The sequence below is a fragment of the Balaenoptera physalus genome (assembly GCF_965194825.1).
Source record: "Balaenoptera physalus genome assembly, chromosome: 3".
In the NCBI taxonomy this organism is placed as follows: Eukaryota; Metazoa; Chordata; class Mammalia; order Artiodactyla; family Balaenopteridae; genus Balaenoptera; species Balaenoptera physalus.
In genome coordinates, this window is record NC_138890.1 from 144754375 (window position 1) to 144768761 (window position 14387).

The following is a 14387-nucleotide window of genomic DNA, read 5'->3' on the forward strand; positions in this document are numbered from 1 at the left end:
GATAAATTTTGTATGATTTCACTTATATGTAGAATCTAAAAAAAAGAAACAACTGACAAACATAACAAAACAGAAACAGAGTTATAGATACAGAGAACAAACAAGTGCTTGCCAGAGGGGAGGGGGATGGGAGGAAAGAAATAAGTGAGGGAGATTAAGAGGTACAAATTTCCAGCTGCAAAGTAAATGAGTGACAGGTATGAAATGTACAGTGTGAAGAATATAGTCAATAACTATGTAATATCTTTGTGTGGTGACAGATCAAAACTAGACTTACTGTGGTGATCATTTTGAAATGTATAGAAATATTGAATCACTATGTTGTGTAACAGGAACTAACAGTGTTGTAGGTCAATTATACTTCAAAAACAAACAAACAAAAGAACTCATAGAAAAAGACATCAAATTTGTGGTGACCAGAGGCAGGGGTTAGGGGGAAGGGAAATTGGATGAAGGCAGTAAAGAGGTACAAATTTCCAGTTATAAGTGCTAGGGATGTCATGTACAACATGATAAATACAATTAACACTGCTGTATGTTATATATGAAAGTTGTTCAGAGAGTAAATCCTAAGAGTTCTCATCACAAGGAAAATGAATTTTTTTCTATTTCTTTAATTTTGTTATCTATATGAGATAATGGATGTTCATTCAACTTACTGTGATAATCATTTCATAATGTAGGTAAAATCATTCTGCTGTACAACTTAAACTTATACAGTCCCATATGTCAATTATATCTCAATACAACTAGAAGGAAAAAAAGAACACCTTAAAAAAAAATAGATAAATCCCATTTCACTTCCATACACCTTCAGAAAAGACTGCTGTAACTCACAAAGGTCTTTATTTACGTGGGTTTCATATGCGGTACAGTGAATTGATCAAGGAAGGATGTTGAGTTTGACATGGTGCAAAACAGAGAAGGCAGACAAGGAGCAGCAGGGTGAACAATGAGCTGAAAAAAAAGTAGCAGAAACGTGAGCTCCAAGCCAGCCAAGAAAACTGTCAATCATCTCCCCTCCAGAATCCACAGAGAGATAGGAAGGAACTCAAGGTTCCCACTTTAAGTTCATAATACATCAGCTGACATCTGGGTTAGTTTTATGCAATGTCTCTGAGCCTTAAAAAGAAAAGATGCAAGTAAAACCTGTAGCTTGCAAAAGGAGGCTGAATCTTCTCCTGTATCTGCTTTTGATGAGGATCAAACAGAAAAGGTATTTAAGCTAAGTAAAGACACAACGGAATGCCTCAGGAGATCCCTTTTGCTGAGAGTGTTCTAGAGTAAGGTGAATAACGTCTTAGGGCAGGGAGGGTATTGTAGAAGAAAGGTAAGCGCCGGCTGGGAGACTGGACTGGATGGGGTTCTTTAAGATCCTGAAAGTTTATGGTTCTAGGTGATATGCATACCATTTCAATTTTCCCCAAATGCAGCTAAAGTTAAACAGATGTTATGTATAATGCCTCAAAGCCCTCTTAGCAAAATTCAACACCACCACGTGGTAGTCCTTATTCTTGCTCAAGCCAGTGGTGGAGAAATGGAGGTCTTGCAAAAACTATTCCAGTATTTCCTGTTGGATAAACTCTATCATTCTCTAAAACACCAAAAGGAAAAGTGAACAGAGTCAGAAGTAGAAAAGCTTCCAAAACCAGGAGGGCTGGGCCAGGTTGAAAGAGCAGGGCAAGTGGCTTACACAGAGGTCTCCTTCTGGTAGGAACTGGGTTTTTGTTTCTCTGAAAAAGGTTGGCATGCTAAATTATTATTTGTATTTATGATGCTTTCTCATAAGCACCCTCTGGGGACTTGCATTTTAATTCAAGATGTGGTCTTTATTTTAGGGATAAATCAGTAAAAAGGGTCCGTGCTAACCTGTCATTTTCCTCTTCTATTTTGAAGCTCTCTTTCTGGGAGTTAACATCTCCCAAAAAAAGCATTTGGAAAATTCCTGGTTAGGCCACTTGCTTGTTTTGTGAATGACGTTTGTGGTCAGCTATATCATATATAGCATGCCTTCTTCTTACTGCTGCCTTTTTCATGCATGTTTTTCTTATTTTGACATTTTTATGGAAGTGATTAAATATTATTTGGTTTTAAGCTGGTGTAGAAATTGTGGAGATGTAGAAAATACTCTCTAGTTGAAATCCAACATACACATACCCACACAATCATAAACACACACACATATGCATGCAACATTCCTAAAATATGTCCCGACAGCTTTTGTTTGATTCAGCTTGTCTTTCTTTCTTTGCTTTTTTTCTCTTTCTTTCTCTTTGGAGAGAGAGAGAGAGAAAGAGAGTGGAGGGAGGGCAATGAAAGTAAATATGATTTCCATTTCATTTTAGGCCTGCTTTCTAATAGAAGCAGCATTGTTTGGATGCCCAAGCCTCCTGCCTTCATCCAGAGTTAAATGTTGTTTCAAGTCTTATTCAGAATAACTGAAATATTTTTGCAAGGTGTCACCTTCCAAGTTTTTATTAATGTTCACAGTTTCAAATGCAAATTGTATTGCTATAGTAACTCTTAAAGGAATATTCATTCTCTACCTCAACTTTAAGCTGAAGAGAAAGTAAATCCTGGTATTTAGACCAAAAATTCCTGACACATTGATTAATATTTAGTAACTTCCAAAACGTATCCCCAAGAAGCAGAATGTTTCTTATTCTATTAAATCAGTTTCATATCATGTTGTATGATAAAATCTAACTATTTTAAGAGAAACTCTGGTTTTGGTTATTACAAATATCAACTTCTAATTGATACAAAGAGGGAAGCATGAAAAAGTAAAATTGGGAATTGTGCCAGAATAAAATTTTTTGTGAGGAATCCTACAGCTATCAGAAGAGTTAAAAAGTCTACTCAATATTTCATAGCTGCCTGTAGACATAATAAGAGAAAAAAAAATCTATTTCATTTGATTACTTCCTAGAAGGTTGAATTGGAATATTTTGGCTTCATCACTGTATAATCCACTAGTTGGGTCTGTATAATGTTTATAACTGAAAGGAGATTATATATTTGGATACATTTTTAAACACTCTGTTTATATATGTTATAATAATAGTAATGATTAAAGTCAGATTCAGAACTTTTCTTTACCTATCCATAGTATTTAGTTGCTAGGAGACAAATATGAATCATCTAATATCATTATTGATAAATAAGTCATAATTCACTTTCAATTTCCAATGCCAGTTGCTTTGGGACATGTGTTTATTTAGACTCTGTAGACATATTGTATACTCAATGCAATGATAACATCTTTCTCTGCCTGATCTTTCATTTGTGATTTGGAGAAAGGTTAATAAACATAAATCTTGCTAATTAAGCATGTTGAGGGTCCCCTAAAAAGTAAAATGATCTCTTAACTCAGAGCATTGTCAAATTATCTGCAATTTAAAATTTTGATGATTTACGTAAATCAGTTGAAAGCAAAAACATACGTTTCATTCTCCTTTCACACCAAAAATGTGTAATGAGAGCTCTTCCAACAGTAGAAGTGTTCTATATAATATTTCTATCATGATTGATTTTATCTCTTTTATCACAATATGCAGGGCAGGTATTTTTCAAATTGAAGAATGTCACATATAGAGATCAGTCATTTGCCACAGGACACAAAGTAGCGACTGGGCCGGTATTAATCACCACATCAACTCTACCTCAGCCCAGTGTACCCTCTATTGGATTGAAAAAAAGTGTCTTTTCTACTGAGAAATCTCAAACTTCAGAATCCTTTGTTAAGTAAATTATCCTATGATTTTGTGCCCTCATTAGCCTTTGTGTTCTTTACAGTGTCTTCTATTATATTTTAAGAAGATCCATTCAGATAAATAACAAGTATATTTACTTACTTCTTTACTTAACATAATACTTTTATTGCTTTTAAAAAACATTCTTGTATTTTTGTTGTGTCTGGACTTACATGGTAGTTCAACTTGGAGACTATTCAATAATAATAAAGAGTACAAATTCTTTGGACTTCTGATGGCGCAGTGATTAAGAATCCGCCTGGGGGCTTCCCTGGTGGCGCAGTGGTTGAGAATCTGCCCAATGCAGGGGACACGGGTTCGAGCCCTGGTCTGGGAAGATCCCACATGCCGCGGAGCAACTGGGCCCATGAGCCACAGCTACTGAGCCTGCGCGTCTGGAGCCTGTGCTCTGCAACAAGAGAGGCCGCGATAGTGAGAGGCCCGCGCACCGCGATGAAGAGTGGCCCCCACTTGCCACAACTAGAGAAAGCCCTCGCACAGAAACGAAGACCCAACACAGCCAAAAATATAAATTAATTAATTAATTAAAAAAAAAAAAAAAGAATCCGCCTGCCAATGCAGGGGACACGGGTTCGATCCCTGGTCTGGGAAGATCCCACATGCCGCGGAGCAACTAAGCCAGCGAGCCACAACTACTGAGCCCACGTGCCACAACTACTCAAGCCCACACGCCTAGAGCCCATGCTCCACAACCAGAGAAGCCACCGCAATGGGAAGCCTGCTCACCGTGACAAACAGTAGCCCCCAAATGCTGCAACTAGAGAAACCCTGTGCGCAGCAACGAAGACCCAAAGCAGCCAAAAATAAAAAGAGTACAAATTCTTCAAAAAGATAACTTCAACCCAAAAGTTTTCCCAATCCAAAGAGTAAGTTTTCCACCTGATTCATCTCAGGCTTTACTTTTTTGTGTGAATAAACACTTCTTTGCCAACCCTACCTCTATTCCCTCACATTGTTTTTCTTGCTTGGATCGAAGGCTATATCTCTTTTATGGGCTTTGCTTAGGAGTGCCATAATTAGTGAGCATTCCTCAGCTAAGAAGAACCAGATGGCCATGAAGAGACATTAATGTTCCCCTCACGTGTCCTCTGGGCAGTCCTCCTTCATAAGGGACAAGTGTGCTGACTTACCACTACTCTGAGACTTAAATTAATCCAAATAACCAAGGACAGTTTTCCTATCTTGATGGCAGGCATAAGCCAGAGGATCCTACCTTTGTCTAGCAATTAATCAATTTGTTTGGAGACAGCCCTGAATTGTGCCATATATTACATACAGTACCAAAATAATATTCTGATCCAATGAAAATATTTTAGGCAAAATAGAAGACTCTATGATTTTACATTATAATGCCCAGAGATTCTTGGAGATTAAAAAGAGAATGTATCTAGCAATAATAATAATAATAATAATAATAATAATAATAATAATAATAAAACATAGCTAAGTTCACAGCATCTGTGCTAATGAAGACATTATGGATAATTTTAAAACTCTGATATCTATATGCTTCTTCCTTGTTTTTCATCAAATGTTTAAGAGGTCAGACGGAGTAGTTGAAAGGTCACTGGGTGGGGTAATAAGACTTAGAAGAATTGGTTTGAATCTTGGCACCTTCACAAGCAATCTAAGTGCACTTGAAGGAGTTCCCTGACTTTTCTGAGACATAATTGTATCATCCTTAAAATGGAGACGATTATACTGGTTTAACTTGCAAGATGAATATTAGGATCAAATAAGAATATATTTGAAAGTCTATTAAACTATAAAGTTGCATACAAAGAATGCATAACCAGCATCGTCTTCATCAAGGTCAAACAATTTCTGAGTTCTATCCCATCCCTCTTCTGCCCTTGACAGAGGTGCCACAACTCTTGAGCAACAGAAGAAAAAGGATGAGAAGTGAAATCCCTCACCCCACGCCCAAATATCAGCGGTAACTTCACAATGTAGAATTGCCTTTGGTAGCCATATCCTGACTACCAAAGACACCCCTGAAAAAAAAAATCTACTTGAAGCACTGTCGATTGATTTCCTGACTTTATGAAGCCAGAAAAAAGAAAAAACAAACTCTGGAACATCTCATCAGACAAGCACATGACAGCAATATGGGCCTCTGTCTAGGGCTCAGAAGCCAAACAGACTTTGCACCTATTTGTTCTCACCCCCGTGGTGTGAAGCAGACAGGACAGACGAGGTCATTTTGCAAGTCATCTGACTCCAGCCTGAAGTCAGTAACCCAGAGGAAAAAATCTTGGGACCATAGGGGCATCAAAGAAGGGGCCAGGCCTGGGCTTGCTGATAAGGCCTAATGTTGAGTGGAGGGTGGTGAGTGTGACTCAGTTGATCCTTGATCCCAGAAGGTACTCCTCCAGCAAACACAGATGTCTGGATCCCCTCTGGAGAGGAATTAGGGTAAAACAAAATCACCCTCTCAGACAAGGGGTACTGTTATATCCGGAGTCTGATTCCTGAGCTTCTCAACACTGACAGAATATTGGTTTTCCTATAAAATAGCTCCATGTGAAAAGTTCTCTGAGCTAAATCATGGAAATCCTAGGGTAAGTTAAGGTTTGTTTATCTACAGCACTCACTGGTAACCCAACAGTAACTAGCCCATGGAAAAATTGAATGAATGAACTCCACGGAACAACTAATGGTAGCAGTGATCTTTAACTTTTCTTATTACGGAAATTTTCAAATATAAACCAAAATAGAGAGAATTGTATACAGAACCCCCATATACCCATCACTCTGCTTCAACAATCTTGTTTTGTCTATTCTCCCTCATTTTGGGGGATGGAGTAGGTTATCATTTTACCCGTAAACACTTTACATCTCTAACTCATAAGGACAATGCATTCACACACCTGCAAAATTAATTATTCCTTAGTATCTTCTAAAATTCCAATTTTTCTGCCTCAAAAATATTTTTTAATGTTTGTTTGCTAGAATCAGAATCTATACAAGACTCACAAAATTGCACAGTTTTCTCCTTGTCTTCATAAATCTATAGAGGTCTTTCCCACCCACCCCACTCCATTTTGTTAATACCATTGACTTGTTGAAGAAAGCAGGCTTTTCCTGTAGAATGTGCCACATTCTGGATTTGGCTTACATGCCTGGTGGTGTCATTTAATTTGATTCACTATATGTGTATCTCCTCTAAACTGGTAGATGTATCTAGAGGCTTTCTTAGATTCAGTCTGCTTCAAATATAGTTCATAGTTAGCTGGGTACTTCCTACAGTATCTCACAGAAGTGATCTTTGAAAAATCACCAAATGGTAGGAAATCAATTTGGTCTGTCTGTATGCCATATACAGGTTATAGCAGGCACATATTCCAGACATACTAGAATTTCAATCCTCAAATTAAATAACATATACTCTCTCTTTTTGGTCTTATTTGTTTTAATGGATCTGTACTGGTGCAGTAACTACGCACAGCTATTTTCTTGAACCTGAGACAGGAGGAACAGTAGAAGTTAGATGAGTTTAACATGTATTCCCCTTACTAAGGAAGCAATGTCACACATGTAGGGATAAACATTTCCAGTTGGAAGAGTAGGTGAAAAGGGAAAGTTAAGTCACGTTTGGAGACCACAGTGATTTGCTAATCGCCACAGTCGTGAACCATATTGCTTAAGGGAAACTTAGAAGCCATCAGGCTCTTGTCAGTTAGTGAGAGGTGCTATGGAGAAATGTAAATCAGAAGGTATGTAGAAGGTAGAAGGTAGTGGGGCAGTAATTTGAAATCAAATGGTTTTGTTTGCTTTCTGGGGCTGCTGTAACAAACTACCAAAATCTAGGTGGTTTAAAACAAGAGAATTTTATTCTCTCATAGTTCTGGGGGTTAGAAGTTTGAAATCAAAGAGGCATTGGGGGCCCTGCTCCTTCTGAAGGCTCTAGGGAAGAATCGCTTTCATGTTTCTCCCTTGGCTTCTGTTAACAGCCTCAAGCTTTGGTTACCTAGGCTTGCAGCAGCATCATTCCAACCTCTGCCACCATCTTCACATCGCCTTCCTCCCTATGTGTCTTGTGTCTAAACTTCCCTTTTGTTTCTGTTTCTTTCCAGTTTTACTGAGATATGATTGACATACAGCTCTATAATTTTAAGGTAAACAACAGAATTATTTGACTTATGAAATGATTATCACAATAAGTTGCATGCACATCCATCATCTCATATAGATATAAGATTAAAGAAATAGAAAAAAAATGTCTTTCCTTGAGATGAGAAGGCTTAGGATTTACTCTCTTAACAGCTTTCACATATAACATACAGCCATGCTAATTATCTTTATCATGTTGTACATGACATCCCTAGCACTTATAACTGGAAGCTTGTACCTTTTGACCGCCATCATCCAATTCTCCCTCCCCCACCTTCCACATCTGGTCACCACAAATCTGATCTCTTCTTCTGAGTTCCTTTGTTTGTTTGTTTTTGAAGTATAATTGACCCATAGCACTATGTTAGTTCCCGTTACCCAACATATACACATATATACACACACACACACATAGAAATGTATATTTCCATATACTTCAAAATGGTCACAATAGGTCTAATTACAATACAGCACCATGCAAAGATATTACATAGTTATTCACACTGTACATTTCATATCCATGACTCATTTATTTTGCGGCCAGAAGTTTGTACTTCTCGGGAATTCCCTAGTGGTCCAATGATTAGGGCTCCGTGCTTCCACTGCAGGGGGCACGGGTTTGATCCCTGATCCCTGGTTGGGGAACTAAGATCCCACAAGCCATGCAGAGCGGCCAAAATTTTAAAAAGAAGAAGAAGAAGAAGTTGTTTGTACTTCTCAATCTCCCTCACCTATTTCTTTTCTCTCCCAACCCCTGTCCCCTCTGGCAACCACCTGTTTTGTTCTTTGTATCTATAACTCCGTTTTGTTATGTTTGTTCATTTTGTTTGTTTGTTTTTTAGATTCCATAAATTTCCTTTTCCTAATAAGGACGCCAGTTGTTGGATTTAGGGTCCATCCTAATTCAGTATGACCTTATCTTAACTTGATTACATCTGCAAAAACCTTATTTCCAAATAAGGTCACATTCACAAGTTCCAGGCTGGACATGAATTTTTGGAGGACACTATTCAACCCAGTACAATGGTCAAAAATACTCTCCATGAGAAGGTGACGATTGAGCAACTACCTAAAGTAGTTAGAGAGCTAACTGGTCATGAATCTGAAGAAAGACAGTCCAGGCAGAGAATAACAAGTATGAAGATCTGAGATGTGAAGAGGCCTGGTGAGTGAAGTGAGTGAGGGGAAGGTCAGTAAGAGTGGCAGTTACGCAGGTAACACGGGGGTGGAGGGCAGTCAATACAGCCGTGGAGGCCATTTCTAAAGACTCTGGCTTTGACTTTGATGGAGAAGGGAGTTTTGAAGGGTTCTAAACAAAAGTGTGATATTATTGGACCTTTCTCATGAGAATCACTCTCTCCTCTGATGACAATAGACTGTGGGAGGGATAAGAGCATAAGTAGAGAGAGGTTATTTTAATAATCCATGTGAGGAATGATGATAGTTTGGACCACAGTGGAGGGAGTTGGAGGCTATCAGATGATAAGAACTATAAATTAAAAAGTTCCAAGTTTTTCCATCAATACCTATCTACTACATTATGGAGTGTTTTGTCACCTGTTAGTACTCACCCCCAGACAGTGGAGGCAGCACCAAAAGTTTAAGAATTCTTTTCATAAGAAAATCTTTAAATGAGAAGAATATGAGTTATTCGCCAAGAATTTGTTATCTTACATCCATTATTATATCATTTAATCCTGAAAATAAACCTGTACCACAAGCATTGTTTCCCATTTTACACATAAGAAGTTTAAGGTTCAGAGAAGTTAAACAATTTATCCAGTCATATGAGAATAGTTAATGACAGAGCCAGAGTTCGAATTTATACACACTTAATCTCAATCCCATGTGATTTTCATTGTACTACAGTGTGAATTAGGAAAAGTCATTATTCTGTTTCCATATCTAATCATTATGGCCCAGATCTTGTTCCAGAGAAACATTCTTCATTTATAGGTAGTTGATTCATCAATGTAACTGATGGTTATTGACCAGGAATATTGTGAAAATAGACCCTTCAGTAATGAAGGTATTGGGAGAGAAAGAGGCTAGTACATGCCTTATACCAGGGCTGTGCTACAGCCTGCACCCATGCTCACAAGAGCTGATCTTTCCATCTCTACATTCAGTGATGTGACGTCACATCATACTTTGAAATAAGCCCTGGTGGGTGTAGTTACCCTGTGGAAATCAGCTAACACACTAAAGCACAGCTCTCTTTTTCAGAGACCTGGTTTACCAACATACTATTGCCTATAACTCAATCACAACTAAATATAAAGGTGTGGGGCGGGGGACAGAGATGGGGGGAGGGACAGAGATGGGGGAGGGGCAGAGATGGGGGAGGGGCAGAGTGTTATCAAATTACTAAGTATAGTTAATGTCTAACAGTAGTTTAAAAACTGCCTCAATATAAAACGAAATAATAGAAAGTGTCCGCTTGACAGATAAACACATTTAAAGTTTATGATTACACGTTTCCTGGTTGGCCTCAGCAAAATGACTATAGTACTTAAGCGTATTCACCTGCAACTGCAGAGTTCTAGACTGGTTTTCCCTTCACACCAATACACCTAGCCTAGCTTTGGCAGGTGGTGTTTCTTCAGCAAGCACACCTTTGGTGAGTTCAGTTCCTCCACGGAAGATCAAAGCCACAGCAATCCTGGCAGAGGCCTGCCAATTGCCTGGCTGGCCTGGAGGAATGCTCTTTCACCAAGGAGAGACTGAGGAGAGGAATCAGGCCTTAATATTAACCAAAATAAGTATGCTTTCCTTGCCATGGGGAAAAATCAGGATACCTTCATTTAGATGGAGTGATTACCTCTGAAAGCCAAGAAGAAATTGTTTGAGGGTTATTGGTTATTTTGAATCATCCCCACACCTTGTATCTTCCACCAGTATTTCTTTTAAAAAACAGCAGCTTATATCCTGAACCAACACACACACACACACACACCTGCTACCACCTCTACTCCTACCCACTCTCTCTTAAAACCTTTCTCAGAGAAACACTCCTTTGCAGGACCGCGTCACTGCTGTGCTCAGCTGGAGTGTATAACTTCCCATTTTCTCTTCTCCCTCTTATGACCACTGTCTAAAAGGGCCAGACCCAGGCTTCAGGTCAGGATAGAACTTTCTCCTTGTGCTCAACATCTAGACACCAGAGATGGCCTGGAAAGATGCTGAAGTCATGATCAAAGACAGACAAATGAATCCAAATGAGGTCATAGATCCAGGGATGGGAGCAGAGCAAGGAGAGCTGAGGTGTGAAGCCCGAGTGTGTGGGGGGCAGTGGAGGGGCAGAGCAGTCGCAGGAACCAGCAAGCGGAAGTGACTGGCGTGCCTTCCAGAGTTGTGCTGGAGAGTCCGTGTCACTTACAGCCTTTTCATTTCTTCATAACTTCTAACAAGAGTCAGGATCGCATAGGGGTTAATTCACAGACCCTGGAACCATACTACCTGGCTTTAAAACCTGGCTTTGGCAATTTTTAGCCTGTTATGTTCATCAGTTTCCTCAGTCTCTTAATCTGTAACATGGAGAAAATAATACAGGTTTTAACTCACAGGATTGTTATAAGGATTAAGTAAAGTAATATCTATAATGTGCTTAGAAGAGAGTCTATATAAAAAAACCATAAAAGTAAAGCAATACATATCCACGTACCCTGCAGCAAGTCTTAGAAAAATAATTATCAGCTTGATTGGACCTCTCTTTTATTTATCTCTCTTCCTTCTCTCAAAGGAAAGCACCATCTTGAAATTGTGATTTATCATTCCCATGCATCTTTGTATTCATTTATATGAGTATTGTGTCTCTAATGCACAATTTTATTTTTTATATTTTAAACCGTCTATGAAGTATTTACGTGTTCATCTATACCTTGCTCTGCTTACACAGTTCATCTGTGTTGATGCAAGCAGTTCTGGGTCATACATCCATGTCATCGCTATTATTGTTAGAGTATTCCCAATGGATGCCTGCACCACAATTTATTTAGCTGCTGTCCAATTGATAGACACTTAAGTTGCTTCTACTTTTTGCTATTCTAAGCATTCTTAGACATATTTCTTAGCAAATGAGTTAGAGTTCTTCTAAGCTGATTTAGAAGTGAAATTTCTGAGGTTTAGGGTAAGCTTATTTTCAAAATTACTTGATATTTTAAAAATTATTCTTTTAAGATATTCAGACAAAGATCACGTTATCATCAGCACTCTACTTGTGCTAACTACGACTACAAGTCTTTTAGACAAATTGACTTGTTTAATCCTCATAACAACACTATGAAGGAAGTTCTATTATTTCCCTCACTTTATTGAAGAGAAGTTCAGCAATTCTCAGATCTCACATTTGGTAAGCTGTGGAGCTGGGATTCACACCTAGATACACCGGTTCCAGAGTTATGCTAAATGAAAATAGGATATAACAAAAAGCCAAGAAATTCTGACCAAAAAGTATCACAAGGCAGATAAAAAGGTTTCATTGAAGGAGATGAGACTTCATATAATCCAATATGAACTCATCTTAACTAATTACATTTACATAGACCTTCTTTCCAAATAAGGCCCATTCTGAAGTTCCAGGGTAGGCATGAATCTTGGGGGAACACTATCTAACCCAGCAAAGGATCCCCGTCTATCTCCTGTGGTCAAAGAGAAGAGTCTAATCTACTTTCCACAGGGCAAGCCTTCGGATACTTGGAAAGAGCTCTACTACCCATAGATCTCCACTCCCAACCCCTGGCGAAACGTGCCCTATTCAGTCAGGTCATGCTGGCAGCGCATCCAGTAGTTCTCAGTCCCCAAGAAACTTCCCCCACTGTCCAAGTGGCCCTGCTCTGGACACTCTTCCATTTGCCATTGCCTTTTGCATGAAGGGGTATCTACAGCAGATATTGGACAGACTGATACAGGAAACAGTAAACCCTAAGTGTTGTCACTAACCACTATCATTATGGTTGGGTCATGACTACACAAGCCATACGTTCTAGGTCATTCAGGAAAGTTGAGTAATAGTTCTAGCTCTGTCTCTAACTTTGTAAACAGAAGTAAATCAAGGTTTCTGTGCTTATATTTCTTAACCTTTAGAAAAAGGAATGCTTGCCCTAACCTGTTTGACAATGATATTGTGAGGACACACATCAGATTGGTACAAAACACTCAGATAAAAATCCTCAGATAAAAATGAATAGGAGGAATGTGACTAGACAACCATACTGCAGTGGAATTTAATCTTCTTTTACGCCATGGGGTCCTTTGATTATCCAGTGAAATCTGTGGTGCATCTCTTCAGAAAATGCACATGAGCATGGGCACACACGTATATCTAAGCTTCAAAGTAATTGGGGAGGGAACTCCCTGGTGGTCCAGTGGTTAGGACTTCATGCTTCCACTGCAGGGGTCCCGGGTTCCATCCCTGGTCAGGCAACTAAGATCCCACAAGCCATGCCGCCAAAATAATAATAATAATAATAACAATTGGGGAGTTAAATTACCCTGGAGTCCACACATGGTTTCCCTTCATTCTTTAATTAAGAAGTGATTTTGAGCCTGAGGATTAAATGAGTGCAGCAAATAGTATTCCCCCTTGATTCACAAGTGGCTGTTCCAGTTTAGAACTGAGATTATTAAGCCAACCCAGGAACCCCAGCACAGCAAGTGGCCACAGTTGGAGCAGAGTGGAATCTTTTTTGGATCGAATTGAGTGTCTAGATTCGGAGGCCCTTTTCTCAGTAGTAGCAACAGATCTCCGAAGTAAAAGAGGTTGGTGCTCATTTTCTGCCTTTCCCCTGCTTTTAATATCCCCATTTCAGCAGAAATTCACTCATCTCTCTTTGACAGGATGAAACTGATCCATGAAAGTAATCCTCACTAATATGTTAGAAAATCAGGGTCTGGGATTAGCCCAAGGGATCAGCCTTAGGAAAGTTCACTGCAGCCAGAGGAGCATCGTTATCTAAACACATGATTTACTAGTGATAGAATTTCTGATGCTGGTGGCGGAAATCATTTGGGACAAAAACACCTTTCTTGCCCCCCTCCCCCCCAATAATGTATTTTTTGAAGAATTTTTGCATAATTTATAGTATTTATATAATCTCAAACTTTCCAAAGTCCTCCCAGGTATATAACTTCCTTTTCTTCCCACCAGAAGCCAAAATGGGAGGGGAAGACAGGGCACGCCCATTTTATAGATAAGAAAATTGAGTCCTTGAGAAGTTAGGAAACTTGCAGAAATCTTGTAGTTTGGTAAGAGATGGAGCCTGAACTTTAATAACCCAGATCTGATCTTAAATCTCACTTTCCTTTGCTGTATCAGAAAAACAATTATGTACATAATATACAGCTTCATTTTTCAAATGGCCCCCTTTGAAGCCAAGATGTAAAATGACTTCAGGGATAGCAGAGGGCCATTCCAGGAGTTGGAGGTCCTATAATCTCTTTCTAGGTAACCTTAAGCTGGATGCAGAGTGGAGTTGACAATCGCCTCCACCCGCTCAAAAA